This window comes from Tenrec ecaudatus, chromosome 5, assembly GCF_050624435.1.
Source record: "Tenrec ecaudatus isolate mTenEca1 chromosome 5, mTenEca1.hap1, whole genome shotgun sequence".
NCBI classification, from domain to species: Eukaryota; Metazoa; Chordata; class Mammalia; order Afrosoricida; family Tenrecidae; genus Tenrec; species Tenrec ecaudatus.
The window spans coordinates 4466278-4489079 of record NC_134534.1 but is presented as its reverse complement, the minus strand read 5'-3'; positions in this window follow the sequence as shown (position 1 = coordinate 4489079).

The following is a 22802-nucleotide window of genomic DNA, read 5'->3' as shown; positions in this document are numbered from 1 at the left end:
AGGACAGAGACTAGAGGGTGCCCAGCTAGCTTCACCAACCGTTGTAAAGGGGATCCAATTAGAAGGACCCATGTGAAGTGGGAGAAAATTTAGATGAACACTCAAAATCACAAAAAGACGAGGCTTGCTGGTCAAGGAGAGACGGGGAACCCCTGGCACTGTGGCGTTTAGTCACCCTTCGGTTCTCGCTGTGAAGCACCTCCGGGCCTCAAATTTCAGTCAAGCAATGAACAGTGTATAAGAGGGGAAATACCAGAGAAGGATGCACATTTCAGAATAGTCAACCCTTTGAGATCCCCAGGGAAGCATTTACCCAAGGAAAAAGTTCATAATGGATATAAAATAGGAGGAATGGAAACAGGAAATAAAGAGAGGAAGTGGGGAAATTGAGTGTACATTAAGGCAATTGCCATCAATGAGATGAAACAACGATTCACCTAAATTGTTGAATGTAAACCTGAGAATGAGCTCTGAACACCTTCACTTAAGTCATAATAAAGAAGTGATGTAGAAACAGAGACATCGATGCATCAACATGTGCCTCAGCTGGCCTTACTTTTAGGGTATTTTCTAGAGCAAGAGCACATTCCTTCTTTTGGAGACACTTGACTACCGGGCATAGAACTCACTTTAGGACTAAGCCAGTGCAACGCAACCCTTGACCCACGGGATCCAAGAGTCAAGGGATTTGTCAAACTCCTCCTTAGCAACGCAGCCGAATGACACAGGGACATTGACCAAGTGTGCTGATGGCACCAGGAGGGGCAGCGTTTCCTTCCATGGTGCACAGACTCGCTATGGATCGGAATGAACTCGGTGCCACCAAACAACAACACTGGCCAAGTCAGACATGTTCCAGATCTCGCCCCTGTCTACAACAGCTAGGAAACCATGAGAAACACCTCACTCCACCAAGAAGATCCCAACTCACAGCAACCCGATGGGCAGAGGAGAAAGACTTCACAGTATTTCAACACTGCAATTCTTCATAGGAGAGGATCGCCCCATCTTTCTCTCTCAGAGTGGGTAGTGAGCTTGAACCACTGACCTTTGGACATCTCAATACCTAGCACCCTGTGCCAATTGCATGGGAGACAAAACAAAATCACAGAAGAATAAACAGTTTTCATGATTTGGCCCCAGGATGAACTTCTTTGGGATTTCCTATAGGAAATACGGGTGTAATTATAAAATTCCAAGGAATTTCAGAATGAAGAGTTTGCCTTACTTGATTCATTTAGATCCTACTGGAAATACTCAACTATGCTGCAGTTTCCAGAAGGGAAAATAAAAATGCAATGCTAAGAGAAAATATTTGAAACTCCGTTTTGATGAAATTGTCCAATGGCTCTGAATATGCCACAGTTGCCTTATTATGATATCTAGATCATTGTACTTACTAAGTTAGTTACAATGACATAATATGACAGTGTTCTCAAACATATACACATGCATATATTCACGTATTATAGAAGGGCTTTACTGGCCTCCACATGCTGGAGGTGCTGATTAATGATAAGTGAATCAGAAAGACCCACTTTCCATGTTTCTGGAATGATCATGCATTAATACTACTTTTCCCCTGACATTAAGAGCCAAGAACATTTGAAGGCAACGTTGAGTGCTACCATAATTACCGAGTGCTGCTAGAGCAGAAAGACCACAGGTGGATGACGTTACTAAGCAGAAATGTATTCCAGCAAAAGTCTAGATGGTTGAAAGTCCTAACTCAGGGCTTCACCTCCAGGGGAAGGTGCTCTTTCTCTGTTAGCTCCAGGGGAAGGCCCTCTTCTTTCAACAACTGTGGGCCCTATTCCTTGGTGAGCTCCATCTGTCCTTGCGTCGATCTTCCAAGGGTGAGGGACTCAGGCTTCTCAGCGCAGGGACTCTGATCTGAAGGACACATTTGACCATTAACTCACTATGACTGAGTCAATGCAGGCTCATAGAGACCTGAGAGAGCAAGACAGAAACCCTGGTGGTATTCCAAGGCTTTACTTATTTCTCCCACAGGGGAGCTAGTGGTTTCAAGCTGCAAACACTGTGGTTCCTGGCCAATCGGCTGTATCACCAACTGTGCCCCCAGGTCCTGGCTCTGCCCTCACCTCTCTCAAGCAAGACAGTGGCTTGAGTGTTTTTACTTAACTCATGTTTCCTTTAAAGACTGTAATTCAAGATACACAGCCCACTCCCTTCCTGCCTTATCAACACAGAGTTTACAATGTATGATGTATATTGAAAAATGTAAGATAATTGCATCAGATCATGAAGTGATGGACAACCACACAATACTAAGGATCATGGCCTGATCAAGTTGATACATATCATTGGGAGATACAATTCTTTCCATGATATGTGTGATAAAAGACAATTCCATTATAACTCACTAAATAATGTGAAACTGCTGAAAATATTAATTTATGGAACTCACCTGCATGTATGGATGGGGGGAAAAAAGTAAACTTTCCATTTTGCCCTTGAAAAGGAGCACAATAAATTTGAATCACTTTCTTGATTTGGTATAGGTTTAAATTAATACAGCTTCCCCCTCCCCTTGGAGAAATAATTACTATAATACGCTCACGGAAGGAATTGTGGGTAGGATGAGTACAATTGGGGTCTAAATGACTGTAAATTGCTTACTTTTCTTCTCTCCTTCCTTTCCCACAGGCATCAGTAAGAATTTGGCTATTTGGTATTCAAGATAAGAGATTCAGAGAGGAATAAAATTTAAACCATTCATTTTATTTCCTTAAACCTTGACAGATAATTGTAGTAAGCTCCCCTCATTTGTCCTCTTTTCACTTAAAATAGAGTTAATGTAACTCTATTTTTAAAGACAGGAATAAGAAAACATAAGAGAGGAATTGATGACCCCCATTTCTATTTAAGTGTAATTAAATAGCTGTAAATGCTGCGTGCGGCTACTGAGTCAACCTGGTTGGGTGCATCTTTGTACAACAGTTTAGACATCTATCATCAGAGCCTCCTCCTTTGTACGCTTCTTGGGAATGAGGACATTTAATAAACCCCATCATGCACATAAAACAGCAATTATTCTGAAATTATAATTTATTCATATAAACAAAAGACCAACGTGAGAGAACATTGAGGTTTCTGAACGGCTACCCCTAGAGTCATTCATCTCTTATAAAAGTGATCAGAAGTAATCTGATTCTGTGGTTTTCCTCAATTTATTAGACTCCATTGTGTTATAAATCTGTTATATGGCAATGGGATTGTTTTTTATCTCCAACTAGAATACAGGCAAAGTAATATAAAGTTAAAATAGGATTTAAAATTGAAATTGTTTGTATTGAGAATACAAGGCTGGCTTTAAAAAATGACTAAGGGAATATACCTACTGAATGCCAGGGGTATATTTAAGGATGTGTCAATGTTTCCAACTGTGAATGAGTACGTGTCTCTGCTTTGTGTGTGTGTGTTTCTGTGTGTGTGGTCTATGTGTCTATATGTGTGTATGTAGTGTCTATGTGCTTGTGGGTATATGGGTATGTGTGTATGTATGTTTGTATGTCTGCATTGTGTGTGTATGTGTGTGTGTGGAACCAGTAGACAAAGAGTTCGTTCCTATTCATGGTGACCCCGTTCATGTCAGAAAATAACTTCATTATCTGGTTTTCAGTGGCCAACATTTCTGAAAGTAGATGTAGCCACACCATACTTCCATTTAATTTCTGGGTGAATCCAAACTGCCAATGGCTTAGTGAGTATCTGAGTCCCCGATTGTACCACAAAGGACTATCTACTTCATTAAGATGTCATTCATTCATTTATTTTGCTTCCCTAGTAAACATCAACCTCACGTTTATTTGCTTCTATACAATAATTCAGAGGACATACAGACATAAAGCTAAACTTTCTCCACCAGGAGAGCTGCAGAAAGTTGGTAAAGAAATGAAAGAAAACAATTGATCTAAGAATATGGAGCTTCTACAGGAAACATGAAAGAAGGTAGGTAAGCGGCAACTATAATTTTGGAAGCATTCAGGAACCTTCCTTAGGAGATGGTACTTAACTATAACCAAGTATCTGGTTGAACGCATCACTATTATTGAATATTTGGGTCAAGAATTCAATAGGTCGATCCTGATAAAAGGGGGAATTTGGGAATGGATTTTCTAATCCTTATGGAATCCAGGCTTCTTAGAACCAAAGATACTGGATGAACCACAAAATCTACTGCCCTGAGATAATTATTAAGCCTTGAACTAAAAGTACTCCTAAAATCACCTTAAAACAAAATAAGAGTTTCTAAAACAAAATGAAACTCACCGTCAACAAGTTGATTCCAACTCATCGCAACCCTAAAGGGGCAGGAAGAACTGCTCCTCTTAGGTGACTGAGACTGTAAATCTTCAAGGGTACAGAAGGCCTCCTCTTTCTCCCAAGGAGCAGGGAGGGAGTTCAAACTGTTGACCTTGCAGTTATCAGCCCAACTCATAACCCACATACATGAGAAGATGCTACACACGTTTCATAATTTCTATACGTGCTCGTCAGTGACATTCCTGAAGTGTATGACCATTTTCCCTTTTTCTAAACAGTTCCAGTACCATGAATTATCTACAACCTACTCAAAGCACACATATGCTGTTCTCCACTCTCTTTAGCTTCTCACTAAAATCTCGTTGCCAAAGAGTTGATTCTGATGCGTGGCGACCATGTGGGGCAGGGTGAAACTGCCCTTGTGGGTTTCTGAAGCTACAGCTCTTTATGACAACGGCAGTCTTTCTCTCTCCCTCAGAGCCACTGGTGGTTTGGAACTGCTGACCTATGGATTGGCAACCCAACACATAATCGCTGCCATCAGGGCTCCCCCACGTACTCTGGTAACCACTAACCACTTTGGGTTTCCATGTCCTGGCTTACTTGAAGGGAGACCATCTAGTTCTGGTCCTCCAGTGTCTGACTTATTTTGTCCAGCATGCCAGGCTTCCTCCATGCTGGAACCCGCACCAGGACCTCATTCTTCGGTGTGGTCGAGTGACATTGCATTGCGTGTTCATACCACATTTATTTATCCATTCATCAGTGGATGGCCTTTTAGGCTGGTTCTACCCGGGGCCTATTATAAAAGGTGCAGCAATAAATACTGTGGTCACACGCATGCAGAAAAGACAGAAAATGTTTGCCTTCAGTGTTGTTCTCTTGTAAAGAATTAAATATCCCAGATGAAACAAGGGGGGAACGCTTCAGCAGCCTTCTAGTATGAGCATTACTTGGCTTCCAAGGGCTGTCTTAGTTAAGGGGGCTACGCAAACGCTTCACACTAGTTAACCTGGGGAGCGAGATGATTCCAGATTGTGATTATGAAGATACTTGTTGCTGGATTAAGGAGTTTAGATTTATATCATAGACATGAGGAAGTTCAGCAAGTCGATTAAGGAGGAAAGTGGCAAATTCATGCTACATTTTCAAGAAGATACAATGGATAAGCAAGAGCCTGGAGGAAAGGGGGGAAACTGTGAAGCTTTAGGTGGTGTCATCTATGGCTTGGCGATGAAGCACTCCCCTGCTAAACAAAATTGCTGGTGGTTCAAACCCAGTAGCTGCTCTGCAGGAGAAAGATGTGGCAGTCTGTCTCCCTTGAGGGTTATAGTCTGGGAAGTCCTATGATCGTTCAGTTCAACTCTGGACTCGATCACTTGGAATCCGCTTGATGGCATTGGATCTGGTTTTGACCTTTACACCTTGACATGCACAACCATGTGGAAGACCCTGCATCCATTCTATCCCATTGTGTTGGGGCCCACCAAGAGTGCAGGCAAAATTCAACAACAGTCAACAGCAAGCAATGTTGAAATATTTAAACAGAAGAACTACAAAATGCAGGCGGAGCTCCTTCTGTATTCCCAGAAAAGGAAGTCAGAAGGTTCAAGGTTCAAACACTGCCTATCGCCATCCTGCCAGAAGGCCAGGCAAGCTCTGGGTCAGCAGCCAATGACTGAGTCCCTTCCTTGACTGACTTGTCCTTGTGCTGCTGCACAGGCCATGCTCTGCAAGTCGCCTCATTTGCTTCAAATGGCATCAGGAGCAAGGAAGCAATTTTAAGAAAACGGAAAACCTTTCATGTCTAACTTCATGCCCGTGTGAATTTCTTAGAATCCTTTTATTGGAGAAATTCATTTGGCTGAAAGGGAAAAGATGAACCACGATAAAAGGCAGTGTTGGGATAAGTAAATTGAATCTATTATATTTTCTATTCCCCAAGCATCGTCCCGACATTAATAGATCCCTGACCTTGAAAATCAGAGGTCTCTCTGCTTTCTTATGCTCATTACTACGGCAAACCCTTCCTGTCACTCAGATTTATTTTAGATGGAGCCCTGCAGGAGCTTCCTAAGCAGGTTTCACACCCATAATTTGTATATGTCGATGTAATTCATCTTTCCCCTACCTGTGGGATTGGAATTTAGTGTTTTAAGTAGGAAATGGGTCATCCATTGCAGAATTGCTTTTTGTCAATGTCTAGTGGTTACCACCTTGGCATCTTTCAGTGTGTATGTGTTTTCCTGTGCTTGTTCATTCCCTCGTCTGCTGTCTCTTGCACTTTAAGATATGGGGTTTCCAGTTGGCATACCTCCCTCAACATTTATTTTGTCTCTTCTTTGTTCACTACTGCATACTACTTTGTGGTTGTCCATTTTTCTCCTGGACAACTCAGCAGCCAGACTTAGCTGTGTGTACTACAGGGGCAGGCACAATGGTGGAAGGCTTGTGCTTTGACAGTGGCCCTGGTGGTGCCAATACTTCACATACCCAGCCAGTAGCCAAAAGGTTGGAAGTTCAGGTTCACCCAGATGGGTCTCAGAAGAATGGCCTGATGATCTACACTGGGGAAACAAAATCAGCCAATAAAAATACTATGGAGCACCATTCTACTCTGATACGCTTGGAGTGGTCTTGACCCCACTCAATGAGAACTATATCAGGTCAGGGTTTTGACCAATAAAAACCAACCCCACTGCCATCATGTTGATTCTGACTTATAATGACTCTCCATAGGGTTTGTGAGACTACATATTTATAGAACTGAGTAATTTCATCTTTCTCCCATCCAGAAGCTGGTGGATTTAAACCACCCATCTTGCTGTTCATAGTTCAATGTTACGCACACAATGCCACCAGGGTCTCCTCTGTGTTTTGACAGCAGGTTTAAAGTAACAACAAAACAGCACGGTTTAAAGCATGACACAAGAGATGGGCCGTGAGAAAAGCTAAGAGAAATGGACATGGATGGGGCTTTATAAGTAGAGAGATATTAGAAAGTAATTAAAAGGCTGAAGAATTTGAACAATTTGGTGTGACACCTACAAAAGAATCTTAGTCTAAGAGTGGCATGTGGTTCTACTCATCCTCAAAAAACTAAAACAAAAAAACAAAACAAACGAACCAAACCTACTGCCATTGAGGCAATTCTGACGGAGAGTGACCCTGTGAGAAAGGGTTCCCAAGACTGATTCTTTATGGGCATAGAAAGCCCATCTTTCCCTGGCAGAGGGTCTGGTGGCTTCAAACTTCCACCACTGTCTACCCAGCTCCTGAAATCTTCAATTCATGTCATCTCTTAAGGGCTTGACCACTTTATAAAACCCCTCGAGTCCTCTTGTCCAGGGAAAACATCATTTTCTCTTTTGAGGACCATGTGTTATTATCAACTGGATGTAACTTATTCTTCTGTTCTGGTAAAAGTGCATTTTCATAAGGCGCCATGGGAGACTCTCGTGTTCGTCCAAAAGCAAAGCCAGAGTCAAGGCATTTGTTTTACTTCTGACAAAAATGCTATTTAAAGAAGAAGAATTATTTGGGAGAGTTGAAGAAACAAACCATAAATTAGCTGACCCATCTATTACCTTTCCCTACCCCATCCGAACAGAATCATCTTGGAGATTATTAAAGCATAAGTGTGAATTGAGTGAATGTCCTCCTCCTCCACAATGGTATTATAAACACAATCACTGCTTGAGCCTTGGATGCGATTTCCAAGCAAGCTTTGAAATCTGCAGTGTGGATATGGCTTAAATATCACTAAATCACTGCGATGTTTTCATGCATTATTGATTCTCTATTGTCAGTTACTACTTCATTATGTTTTCGGAGTTTATTATTTATAATCACAACTAAGCAACTCAACAAGGTCACCACAAATCTACGCCGAGCTTCTCCAACTGGCTGTCACCCTACTTTATGGCCATTCTGGAAGTTTACATGATCGTATTGCATTCCGATAAACGACTGCAATGTCAGATATATGAAGTACTTTGTGTTGAATATATGCCTCGGTGCTTTATAGTAATGTGGTAAGAAAGCACAGTATGGCAATATTCTGTGCTCCACGTGAGTTGGTAATGTTTTAGATTGCTTCGTGCGGCTTTTCCTGGAAGAGGAAACGCAAACTAATAAAAAGAAAGTCTTGAGGCTTCTGTGAAACACTCGCTGTGGGCCAGAGAAGTAGAGGGAGCTGGGGATAGTAAGCATGGAGAGTGAATGATGTAAGAGGAACAACATAACAGCCTTAAGACTTTTGGTGGATTAATTTGAGAAATATATATAGATTTAGTCTTTAGCAGTACAGAGGGAACAGTAGAATCATTAGCTGGAAGTTGTCAGAAAACAGCTTCTCTTATTTTCCTAAAACGGGAACTTAAGGGTGAATAAAAATGCCACAAATGGGACAACAGATCACGAACATTCGTTTTTAAATACCTTTGTTCTCAGCCAAACATGGCTTCTCGCCATTGTTGCTGACAGTGCTGCTGAGTGGGATGATTCCGGAGTCTGCACACAGTGAGGACCAAGGGAATGAGTGAGCCTTAGAGACTAGCTAACTAGCAACTGGGACTTTCATGAACTTTTAATCCGTGTTGAAAAATAGGGTCTAAATAATAAAAACAAAGGCAAAGATGGGGTGCTTCAATTAGAGAAAAATCATCACTGGAAGCTTATGAGCACACACAACACACGCAAGGCAGCTCAGGGTTGTTTGTGGGGAATTAATGTTTTTTCATTCTAGTTTCCACAGGCATTTTGAAGCCCCTCGGTATGTGAGTGTGCATTTACCACTCGGCTGTCAGTGTGTCCCACGGGGTAGCTTACTGTTTGTTGTAATGAGAGGAGGTATAGCAAAAGTATTTGTGATACCAGCAAGGACCCCCTGGCACACAGACTTGTCCAGACTAAAACAAACTAGGAATTTTAATCTAATCTTTAAAAATATGCTGAATATACATCACAATGGAATGCTGTCTGCTACAGGGCCAAACGACAACTGGGAAAGAGTTACAATTGCAAAGTAGAATCAACCATAAGGACACGCCTGGTGTAAAGCTTTTGAGACTTTCATGTGTAATGACGAATATGACAGGAAAGGTATAAGCACACATTCATCCAAATGTGGAATGCAGGAAGCATGAATCTAGTAAAAATGAAAGTTGTCAAAATGAAATGGAACACAGCGCCCAGTATCCTAAACACTTGTGAGCTGAAGTGGACTGAAGTTGGCCATTTTCAATGGGACAATCGTATGGTTTATTATGCTGTGAGAGATAAATTGAAGAGAAATAGTGTCACATAAAGTATTTAAAAGAAGATGTAAAAATCTACTCTAATGTATAATGCTGTCAGTCAAAGGATAACGTCCAAATGCCTACAAGAAAAACAGCAGATTATTATTCTAGTTTATGAATCAACCACAGATGCCAAAGATAAAGAAATTCAAAAACTCAACCAACATCTGCAGTCTGAGAGTGTTCAAACATTCAATCAACATACATTGATAATTAGAGGTCATTGGAATATGAAAGTTGGAAATAAAGAAAATTGTATTAGTAGTTAGAACATATGCCCTTTTTATAGAAAAACAAAGAAGATCTCCTATAGTTTTATAATATCAATGATGTATTCACCACAAACACCATTTTGAAACAAAAGCTTAGCTACACAGACGATGCCTGCTGGAATCAATAGGGATCAAGTTGACAATAGATATAGAAGACATAGATGAGGATGCTCATATCATCAGTCAAAACAAGGTCAAGGGCCAAAAATGACCTTAAATTCAAGTTTAAGAAAATGAATACAAATTTCTGATTGCTAAATTATGACTTTAAGTATATCCTACCTGAATTTAGGGACCATCTCAAAAGGTTTGACACATCAAACATAAATGGCTGAAAAGCAGGAAGCCTGTGGAATCATATTGAGTATATCATATATGAAGAGACCAAAAAACAGGAAAGAAAGACCGAAATGGAAGTCTGAAGAGACTCTGAAACTTGTTTTTGAATGTAGAGCAGCTACAGTGGAAGGAAGAAATGATGAAGTTCAAGAACTGAACTGAAAACTCTAAAAGGGTGACACAGAAACATAAAGTAGAGCGTTATAAAGAAATGTGCTAAAACCTGGAGTTAAAAAACCAAAAGGGATGAACATACTCAGCATTTCTCAAACCAAAAGAATTAAAGAAAAAATTCAACTTTGAGTTACACTGTGGAAGTTGTCTATGGGCAAATATTGAAAGATGCAGAAAGCATTAAAAAGAACATGATGGAACAATATATTTATTGTTCCAAAAAGAATCGTAGGTATTCAATCATTTCAAGACTTGGCATGTAATGGAGAAGAGATCATTTTGAAGAAAGCAGTCCAAGCTACGCTGACCAAGAACCAAACGCACTGCCATCAAGTCAGTTCCAACTCACAGTGACCCAATAGGACAGGGTAGAACTTTCCCTGTGGGTTTCTTTAGACTAAATCTTGATGGAGGTAGAAAGCCTTGTCTTTCTCCCACCAAGTGGCTGGTGGTTTCGAACTGCTGCCCTTGTGGTTAGCAGCCCAATATATAACCACTATGACATCAGGGCTCTTCACGCTGCACTGAAGGTATGGGCAAATAACAAAGCTCCAGGAATTGACTGCATATCAATGGAAATGTTTCAGCACATGGAGACAACTCTGGAAAAGTTCAAACATCTTTGCCAAGAAATTTGGAAGACAGCTACCTGGTCAATTGACTGAACGTTCAGAATCCATCTGTGTGCCCATTCCTAAGAAAGTTGACCCAATAGAACACAGACATTATCAAAAACATTGTGAACAGGTTCTAGAATCCAGGAGGATCTGCTGAAATGATATCAAAAATTTTTCTTTGCATTTGCCATTTGTCACATGGGTACCGTGTATCATGGAGTAAAACACGCACACCTGAGCCAGATGCAGGAGTTGGAAGTGTGAAAGGAGCACTGGCTGCTGGCTCCCCACAATGATGCAAATCAGTAGATCATATGGGCTTCTTGAAAGACAGTGCATGCCTTTTTGCCTTCTCATAAGAATCTCACTTGTCATCCACTCTCACCAAAACTATGCAAAGACTACAATCCTAGAAAATGCTATTCAATCTAGCTAAGTTGACATGCTTCCACTAGACCAGAACATCATGCCAATTCAAGAGAGAAGATAGGCAATATGAGGGCAGTTCGCAATGTTAATAGTTGATCTATCATTGCTAGAATTGGGATGGGTCTTCAATATTGCATATTATAGTTTTACACAAATAACATTCTGGTTATAAACTTTTTTGCAAATTATACCCTCCCTCTTAAGCTTGCTATGCTAATTTTTGAACCCATTGCTTTAAAAATTAGCATAATCCATTAAAAAACTACCTAGCAGGAGGGCACAGTTGGAAACATAATTACCAAGAAAATGAAAGATCCCAAGTTCAGACAAAAATATAAAAAACACTATCTTTAACTTAAATTAAAAACCAAACACACTGCTATTGCGTCAATTCCAACTCATAGTGACCCTGTAGGCCAGAGTAGAATTGCCCCTGTGAATTTCTGAGTCCTGTAACTGTTTATGAGAGTAGAAAACCTCTTCTTCCTCCTGAGAATTGGTGGTTTTGAACTGTATACCATGAAGTTAGCATGCTAACGTGTAACCACGACACCACCAGATCATTAAGTCAATTCTGGCTCATGGTAGCAACATGTGTGTCAGAATAACATCATGTGTGCTCCATAGTGCTTTCAGTATGTCTCTGGGGAAAACAGGAGCCTCAGACCTAAGAGCATCAACCACTTGTACCACTTCTTATTGAGTTGTTATCGGGCGGGCTCCAGCCCCTAGAGACCCTGCGGACAACAGAACAAAACACTGCATGGTCTTGTACTGTCCTCACAAGTGTCCCTGTTCCTAAGCCCATTGATGCAGCACCTGGGTCAATCAATCTCATGGAGGGATGACCTCTTGTTCCCTGCCCTTCCACTTTACCAAACACGACATCCTTCTCCAGGGACTGGTCTTTCCTGATACCCTGTCCAAATATGCAAGACAGTTTTTCCATCCTTGGCTCCAAGGGACACTTCTTTCAAGACAGAGCGGTTTGTCCGTTTTGCTGTCCATAGTACTTTCAATGTTCTCCAGCACCACATTCCAAATGCATCAATTCTTCTATGATCTTCCTTATTCACTGCCCAACTTTCACGTGCATGGCTTGAGCCATGCTCCCCTTGCTCCTCAAAGAAACAGCCTCGCTCTTCTACTTTCTAAATAGGTCTTGGGCATCAGATTTACGTAATGCAATATATATTTTGATCTCTTGACTGCTGGTTCCTTGTGCATTGATTGTCGATCCCAACAAAGCAAAATCGGACTTCAGCTTTTTTTCCATTTATCCTAATGTTACCTAATGGTCCAGTTGTGAGGATTTTGGTCTGCTTTACACTGAGTTGTAATCCATACTCAATTCTTGATCTTCTTTAGCAGGTGCTTCAATTCCTCCTCACTTTTAGCAAGCAAGGTTGTATCATCGGCGCACCACAGGTTGTTAATAAACCTTCATCTAATCTTCTTCTTCATATAATCCAGCTTCTTTGATGATTTACTCAGCATATTGATTGAACAATTATGGTGAGATGATACAACCATGATGCACACCTTTCCTGATTTTAAACTATGTAGTATTCCGTTGTTCCATTTGCACAGCTGCATCTTGATCCATATGCAAATTCCGAATAAGGACAACGAAGTGTTCTGGAAATCCCATTCTTCTCAAGGTTACACACAGTTTATTAGGGTAAGCAGTGGAATGCCTTTGCATAGTCAATGAAGGATAACGAGACATCTTTCTGGTATTCTGTGTTTTGAGTTAAGATCTATCTGGCATCAGTAATGATATACCTTGTTCCATGTCCTCTTCTGAATCTAGCCTGAACTTCTGAAAATAGCCTGTCAATGTACTGTCACACACATTGTTGAATGACCTTAAGCAAAATTTTACTTGTGTGTGTTACTCAATTATATCATTGTATAGTGTGAGCATTCTGTTGGGTCCTATTTCTTTGGAATGGGTAGAAATATGGTTCTCTTCCAGTCAGTTAGCATAAGAAGAAACATCCGAACAGTTGTGAGGTTGGCAATAAGTTAACAATACAACTTCTAAACCCTAAGAAGGTAGGGTGCTATCTCAAATCTGTCATTTCTGATTCCCTTAACCTTGCTGTACACACGGCTTCCTTGTCTGTGCCATAAGGATGATGCTCATAGCCCTAAGACTTGACCCTTGTTCATGAATCTACATAAGGGCTTGACTGATCATAAATATTATTACTGTTCACTCTTCTCTGCAGTGGACTTTCATGCCCTTGAATGAAATAGGCATCTCATGCTCCATTTCAATCTTATCTTAAATGATGCTTTGCAGGAAATCACTTTCTGATTCAACAATTCCATGACCTGATCCCCTCTCCAAACCATTTGTTTTTAGGGTCTTTTCTTTAAATTCTTACTAATTGTCCTGTACTGTTTTATAATAGCATTTATTGCTATATTTGACTTACCTACTAACCCATATACAGTGCATATTCCTTGAGGATATTTCAGCACTGCTGGATGCTGGACACGACCCCAATTGACTGGCTACATAGGTGCATGGATTAAAAATAAATCCTCAAATATGGTGAAGAGTAAAAAACAGAATAAAAAACTAGGGAAGCTTGATCACATCAAATAGAATATGATGACACAGGAAGGAGGGTAAAACTTGAACTCTATTCCCAGCAGAGTAGCCAAGGGTCTAATGAAGCTGAAAGTCCAATGACATTTCATCTCGAGAGTGGCAAATCTCTTACCAGCTCTCAAATTAAATCAGACTTGAAGGAAAATGGAGTACAGAGATCTTCATATACTATGAGCATAGGTTTATAAGCAGAAAATAATGTGGACATTGGAGGACAAAACGTAATGAAGAAGTTAGATGGATTCTCCAAATCTGAGCTTAGACCCAAAGGACCAGGAAGACCCAGAAGAATATTTCCTGTGTACTTAGGAATCTGAAGCAGGCCTAAGACACATATTAAACTTTTAATGTAATCTATTGCATACAGCGAAGTGTGAGTGCTACCATTTCAAAAGAGAGGCAAGACAAGCCACTTTCCTTCTAGGTAGTTTTTAGGACACCCCAATAGGGTACTAGCTGCCTACTATCCTGCTACCATACTAGCCAATATGTCAGTCCATCTCATCAAGGGCCTCCCTTTTTCATTGCCCCTCTATTTTAAAAGCAGGATGTCCTTCACCAGTGACTTGTCTCTTATGACCACATGTCCCAAGTATGTAAGACAAAATCTAGTCATCCCTTCCACCGAGGAGCATTCTGCTTGTACATCTTTCAAGACAGTTATGTTTATACTTTCGCCAGTCCATGGTACTTTCTGTACTCTTCATCGACATGGTAGTTCAAATGAATAGATTGTTATACATACTCTTACAGAAGGGCTGTGGGGAGGAGATGAGCCAGTCAGGGTGCAGTATATCACCGATGAAACATGCAAGTTTCCTCTAGTTCTTTAATGCTTCCGCCCCACCCCACTACCATGATCCCAATTTTACCTTACAATTCCAGCTAGATCAGAGGATGTACACTACTAAGAGCTGGAAACACAGGGAATCCAGGGCAGATAAACCCCTCTGGATCAACAATGAGAATAGTGATACCAGGAGGGGAAGGGAAAGGTGGGGAGGAGAAAGGGATAACTGATTATAATAATCTACATATAAACTCCTCCCTGGAGGAAGGACAACAGAAAAGTGAGTGAAGAAAGACATGTTCAAGACCTGAAAAAATAATTCATAAATTATCAAGGGTGGGGAAGGGTAAAAAGTAAGGCACTGATATCAAGGCCTAAAGTAGAAAGAAAATGCTTTGACAATGAATAGGGCAACATATGTACAAATGTGTTTGACACCATGAATGTGTGTATGGATTATGATAAGAGTTGTATGAGCCCCCAATAAAATGAGAAAATAAAGATCCAGCTTTAGGACAGAGTCAACTTAATAGGACCCAATAACACGGAGAGAAATTCAAACAAACAAATCAGCAACAAAACTCCCTGCAATTGAGTCAAGTTCAACTCGCAGGGGCCACGTAGAACAGAGTAAAATTACCCCTGTGGGTTTCCAAGACTGTAAATCTTAACAGGAAGAGAAAACCTATTCCTTCTCCCATGGAGGGACTAGTGTTTTCAAACTGCTGACCTTGTGGTTAGCAGACCAATACAGACTATATTTGACCACCATGGCCCCAATGAGTGTACAGTGTTATTTTATTGCCAACCCAGATGTCCTTTATGCAAAAATGAAGTAAATGAAGGTACTGTTACCTTAATGCTATTTTTGCATCAAAAATCCTGGGGAATTAAAAAAAACATATATTAGGTAGATATGAGAGGGCTTCAAACAGTCCATGGAACTTTTATCTTTTTATTCCCCTTTTTTTAACAAACATTTTTCACAAAGCCTCTTCAGATAGGTAGAGAGAGAGAGAGAGAGAGAGAGATAGATGATAGGTGGATAGATGATAGATAAACAGATAATGGATAGATAGAAACAGACAGAAAGATTACCACTAACCATGCCCCTTAAAATGCTTCTCAAGTAATCAGAATACAATAAATCTGGAAAACCTCTAATCTAAGGTTATATTTCTTTATTCAATGAGAACATCACATTTCAAATATTGCAGCAAACCCAGTGCTGGCTTACTTTCTTTCCTCTACAGTCTAGATATTTTTATTCATTCTCACAAATTTAAGAATATGCCCTCTCTGTCTTTGCTGACATGACTCCCCCCAGCTCCTCCTTCAAATGTAGGTCTGCTTCTTGGGTCTGACCTGGCTCCAGTTCTCTTCTCTCCTCTTCTTGCCTTTGTAATGCCAACTCTTTGTTGAATATTACAGCTACTCCTATGATTTCCCTAACCACCTCTAGACTGACAGTTTTGTAATAGAAGAATCAAGAGAGTCAAGCAGAACAACCAGGAAGTGTCCTCAGCATTCCTGGCAAGGGGTAGAGGTCTTTCTCCAGGGGGCATTCCAAACTCTCCTCACTCTGAATTCTTCTATCCTGCAATTTCCTCCCTGGAAATAAAAAATTCTCTTTTAAAATCCTGCCTTCCTTTAATCCCCAAACACTTGACAGTCTCCATGTATATCTAGAGACCAGATCATAGGGCCTTGAGATCTTTCAAGCATTCACATGAGGTTGCATTGTTAGACAAAAGGCCATGTATGATGGCTAAATAATTAATTTGGTGACAAGATATTTGATATCAATTTTGCGATTCTTCCATATCCAAAAACAGGTGCTGAGTGTTGAAGCACCAGAGGTTGATAAAATGGTCCCTGTGATTGAGCAAGTAGAATGAAAAAGTCAAAGACAGAAGAATCAATGTCTTTAAACTATGGTATTGGAAATGAATATTGAATATATCATGGACTGCCAGAACAGACTGAGCTCTCTTGGAAGACATATAACGAGAATGTTCCTTAGCAGAATGATGGTGAGACTTTGTCTCAAATATTGTGAACATGGCCTCAGGAACCATCACTTCATGTGTGGGAGCATAGAGGGCAAGCCGGAGAGAACAAGATCCTCTGTTCAGGAAAGTACGCGTCTATGCCTTCTACCCAGATTGCCTAAATAAACGCCTTGGACCCAGGCACTGTCTCTCCCAGTTCCTTCTCCTTATCAGAGAAGCTACCCGCCACTCACCCTGTTTTGTGTACACAATAACTGCCTGTATCTTGCACATGTAGGATCACCATATGGCACCTGGTCATTCCTTTTCTATATCTAGTCCCAACAGGCAGGGGACAGGTCTTGCTCTAAATGCAGAGAAGGGGTGAGCATAGACAATTGCCCTGCACTGACTCTATTTGAGAGGAGCCCACTGACCATCGGAAACAGTGCCCAATAGTGAAGCTACCCTTCTGTGTCCATTCTCTTTGTGAGATGAGCATCCCTGTGTACTGTTGGCGTGTGTGCGTGTGCCCTCTGGTTGGTGACCCTGAATGCTGGACAGTCCTTCAGTGAGATGCATTGACACAGTGGCGGCGAGAATGGGCTTGAGCATAACAGTGATGATTGGGATGGCACAGAACTGTGCAACACTGTGTCTGTTGAATACAAGAGAGCCCAGCAAAGGGGAATCTATTTCTTCATACCATAAGGCTTTTACATGTACTGGAGTCCATTTCACGCAATCAGAAAACAGACTTCAGTTCATAACCTGGTCCTGCATCCTGGGTGCGGAGTCTCAGATAATGAGCCTCTCCATTTATCACCCAGCTGCCTTCAAATAGGAGTGTGCTGGGTTTAAAAAAGCCCAAAAGGCTAAAGATGTAAACTGTAAATCTGCTTTTTTTTTAAAAACCAAGAAATGTAATTAAGGACAGTACATGGGCTCTAAGTATCTCTTGGTGACTGCTGCTTCGACCCAGAGTCCATAGTTACAGTAGCTTTGGGAGGCCTTATTTTCAGGGAGGTCTTATTTCTGGGAGAATGCCTTATATTTCAGTGAGAGGCAAAACTGTAAGTAGGTCCTAATTTTGGGGGTGTCTTACTTTTGGGGAAACTTGGTAGTTGGTGGTGGTTCAAGCATAGTGAAAATGAATAAACCGATTGATGTTGTAGAGCCAAGATTTGGCTTTCATTACAGATCCAGTATTGGAGGAGAAATATAGCTACAAGGGAGTTTCACAAAGTTCAAGGGAAAATTCAATTATCTGTTAATTCATTTTTTTCCATGAACTTTTTGGAGCCTCCAAATATAAGGATGAGTGTAGTGGTTTAGATTTGGATTGGAACTTCTAGGGCATATTGATCGCATAGCGAACCCATACAGCAGGGTTGAATTTCCCCTTTGGGTTTCTGAAACTGTAACTCTTTATAGAAGTAGAAAGTTGTATCTTTCTCTTACTGTGTGGCTGGTGGTTTGGGACCATCGGGTGAGCAGCCCAAAATGCAATCTGCTCTATGACACTGAGAGAATTGAGGGAACGTTGATTGCAAAAGGCTTTTAGAGAGTCCAAAATACTGTTTGAGGTAGTTATTGTGCCAACCTGGCCGATAAACGCATGTGGGGTTAACTGGAGGGCAGAGGGATGAATGGCTCGGTGAGCCTCGCCTTTCTAGTTCTCAGGTCTCTGATGGTCGGACCAGGGTACAGCTGCCTTAGCCAGTTCCCTGCTTTAGCTGGCAAGGCTCATTTCCTGCAAGACATCCCTGAGGAGGAGCCACATGGACCAACCCTGATACAGCCCTGGGTGCTGGAGCGCCCATGTGGAGACCCCTGCTAGCGCTGAGATGTTTACACATTCGCTGACTCGGCTTTCCTCCTGCAGTCGGCATCATTGCATCTGTTTTGTGAGATGGAGGAGGACTTTGTGGATTGGTGTTGGACGTATGGGTTAATGGGTTAATGTTGGACTTGTAGCTTGGGCAGCACTGGTTTGGGATGTTTTCTTGATGCACACTTAACCTTTATATAAAACTCTCTTATACACGAGTTTCTATGGATTTGTTTCTCTAAAGTACCCTGATTGATACAGTATTCATCATAAAAATAAGAAAACCATGAGGAGAAAAGTTTTATTTCGGGTATATGGTACCCAAAGCATAAAGTTGCCTAGGACACCTTGTCCCAAAAAGTGTCAAAGCTACTGAAGATTTCTGCATACATATCATACAGAGAAGCTACTGCAAAGCCCAGTGGACTAACCAGCCATTCACTATCAAAAAGGGCAGCAATTACCCAAGGACATCCAGCCAGGGAGGGAAGACAGAAGCAGACAAATAGGAAATACTGGGAAGAAGTGGGATAAGCTATGGGGCATTGAAGGGATTGAAATGGATGAATTGAAGCAAAATATGTATAAATTGTTGAAGGTAAAACTGATGATGTGCTCTGTAAACATTGACCTAAACCACAATAAAATTAAAAATAAAAACTACAAATTTTAGAAACACTTCAAAATTTATCACAGTAATAATATTATAAAACATTGATTTATTATTTTTTCCAAAGCCATTTCATTGTGAGATAATACAGAAATCATACCATTTCATAGTTCAATCCCATGAAGCAGTCTTGTACAACTGCCACCGCATTTTCAAACAACCTTTTCCTTCCTGAGCTCCTTGACATCAGCTCCCTTTGACCCCCCACTGCACCACCACAACCGCTGCACACACACACACACACACACACACACACACACACACGCAGAAACCCTTATTGTCCTGGTTAGCCCTTTAGGTTCATTAATGTTAGGTTTCATATCAAAGTCTTCATTGAAATACTCAAGCTAATGGGTTGAATTCCTGAAAAGGAAGGGCGATCTCATATGTACTGGAGAATATCCACTGCCACAGATTCATAGTGACTACAGGACACAGAAGAATTGACCCATAGGGCTTCTAAGAGAGTCCCTGTTTTCTTCAGCATACTGCCTCACGTGGTCTTGGGGTTCAGACTGCCAACCTTGTGGTTAGCTGCTGCAAACTTAACCTACTGAAAGCCAGGCTCCTCTAACAGGAGGGGGATGGCTCTCAATAGGAAAGCTGTCACAGAATTGCCAACTCCCTGCACCTTGGCTATGTATGACCATACTGTCAACTCTGCATGCTCTTTTGCTCTGATGTCTCGGCAGTAAGTACTGGGTTCCTAACCACTTCTATGTCAGCAATTTGAACCCACTAGTCACTCGGTGGGAGAAAGATGTAGCAGTCTGGTCCCATAGCTCTTACAGTCCTGGCAACTCTACAGAGCACTTTGACTCTGTTTGATAAGCTGATATGAGCCGGAATTCAGACTCTTGGTTTTTCTGCATGATAGGAGTACCCGAAAAACATTGTGTGTTAAACCAGAATGCCATACTTCAAAAATTTTGAAAAGCATTAGCCCTATAATTTTACCTACGATACAGAACCTTCCAACTGATTAAGGACCTCTTGATTCAATAACTAGTGATATTTGCCTCAGCCTTACTGGCTGCTTAAATGAGATTATGGATCTAAGTAATTGATCTTATAGGCATTATTTATAAGGGCCACAAACATCAGGTTAAGAAAGTATAAATGAGCATTAATCCATAAGTAAAATTTCAAACACACCCTCCAGAAAAATAGTAAGTGTCTCATTCTTCCTCTCATTTTGTCTCTCTCTCCCTCTATCTCTTTTGCCCCTCTACCTTTTTCTCTCTCCCTCTTTTCTCCACCTTTCCTTCTCCTCTCTTCCTCTCTCCCCTCCCATTCACTTCTTTCATTTTCTGTCTCTGTCTGATCCTCCCCCTCCTCTCTACCTTTCTTTCTCTCTCTATCCCCCATCTCAATTCTGTTGTTCATTTGTTTGTGTGTTTTTTTCACCTTTGTAGCTATCGCTGGGTAGTGTGATTACTATGAGATGCATACCACTGATCTGAAAAAAAATCTGATAACATACACCATTCATTTTTTCTTTTGCTTTTTTTGCTTGATGCAATTCCTACACGGGCATAGTAAAATACATTCTGCAGGAGGTTCTGCTGACCTCAGGCTTTCCACTCGGGCCAGGTGGCAGTCTAAAAATCATTAGCCTCCTGCACCCCCCCAGAAGGCCCCAATTGCCAGCGATGACAGATGAATTCATACTGAACCTTCCACATGTGTCTCAGAGTCAAGCATTTCCATTCCTCTTTCCTTGACCTAGCGAGTACCTGCTAAGGAATTGCAGTGGCAAGAGATTTCTTGACTTGCCATGTGCTTCCCATCGCAATTCCTCGAGTCCTAACTCTTTTGGGGTGCATACCCACATCTTTCTGCTTCCACAACAGTATTAAAAATTTTCAGGATCAACAATATGCCGGCAGCTAGAGAACATGCAATTAGGGGTGAGAGGGGGGAGAGTATCTTGGTTTCGCTTGGGTATTTCAATAATAAGGGAGAAAATGGAATAATTGAGTTCAATCTGTTCCTCTCCAGAGACATGGTGTGAAATTGCATTGCAGGAGAACACATTACAACTACACACAGTAGATTGTTGAAAATGATTCTTATCACTCTGACTTTTTGCAATGAACAACGAATCCTAGACTCTGATATCCTATTTGTGTTCATCACTTGCCTTTATCAAACCCAATCTAGACCGGTGCACTCTGATCAATGACCCCAAGAGCTTTGCAACTCACATTTTTAAGATTTAGCATGGTTTGGTACTTCGCTGTGAGTCAGAATTCATTCAAAAGCAGTGGGTTAGGGTTTGGCCTGTGTCAGACGGCTGACTGATGATTTACCTGCATGGATTCTGTGCTTCGGTATATTTGCCTACACATGCTCACAAATTCAATCTTTTTGAGACACTGGCTCTATCACAGCATTCTTACTCTAACGTTCAGGGACCTTCCTTTCTTTCTGTTGAAACTGAAGCCACATCCTTAGGACTCAGTCTCAGCAAACCCAGCAATACCAGCCGCCTTCCTTCAGGGATCTTCGCTTGCCAACAAACCAGTCTCTTTGTCTTCACAAGCACGTGCCCACTCAGTAGAGTCCTTCTGTTCCTATTTAGAAAGTCCCTCTTGGTAAAGTTTAGTTTGCCTAAAACGATAGGCAGCTTACTGCATGTCTGGTACTCTACTCTGAGGTGTTTAACTCTAAAACAAGACCTTGCAGGGTGCTCTCTGATTACCATCTTGTGCAGATGAAGCAGCAGGGAACAGGGGAGATGGGGCTCCCTCCGATCAGACAGGTGGCCCATGGTGGAGCTGCCTTAGAGGAGACCGGTCTCCACCACCACAGTGCCCCTTTGGGAAGGCAATTGGGTGGGAACAAGGATCCCTGGATTCAGAATGAAAGATCTGGCTGTGCCCTTTCGGCACTGGTGAACTAGGACAAAGGCTCACTTTATCAAACTGAGGCTGTTGTCTGTAGAAAGGAAATGCTAACAATTTTCTATCCGCCCGAGGCCTTAATGTGAGAAAAAATGCAACAAGCTAAATGAAAATACTTTATGGAGTTCAACAACCATGCAATTGAATGAGATCCTCCCCATTAACATTGTTTGTATTGGTAACATTATTACTATTTATGCTTCTTATGTGAGGATGGCTTTACTGGGAATTCATAGCACTTCCTCTTATTTTGATGATAACAATATCCATTTATCACCCTCATACATAATGCATTTTTTAAGTTAGCAGTACAATGTTTAACCCTGTAAGCAATGGGTTTTAGAAAATTGGAATGGAAATGACATGTGACATATTAGCAAATAGTCAATGGACAGAATCTGTCTCAACATGCTTTTCCTGATTGGGCAAAGCAAGTGAGCCTGTGTTATTGAGGACAGAACCTGGACCTGACGGGACAAAAGATTAGCAAGGTAAAAAATGTGAGGTATTTAATGCCATGCTAAAGACTTTATAGTCAGTCCTGTGAGAAATGTATGATTACAGAAAGAT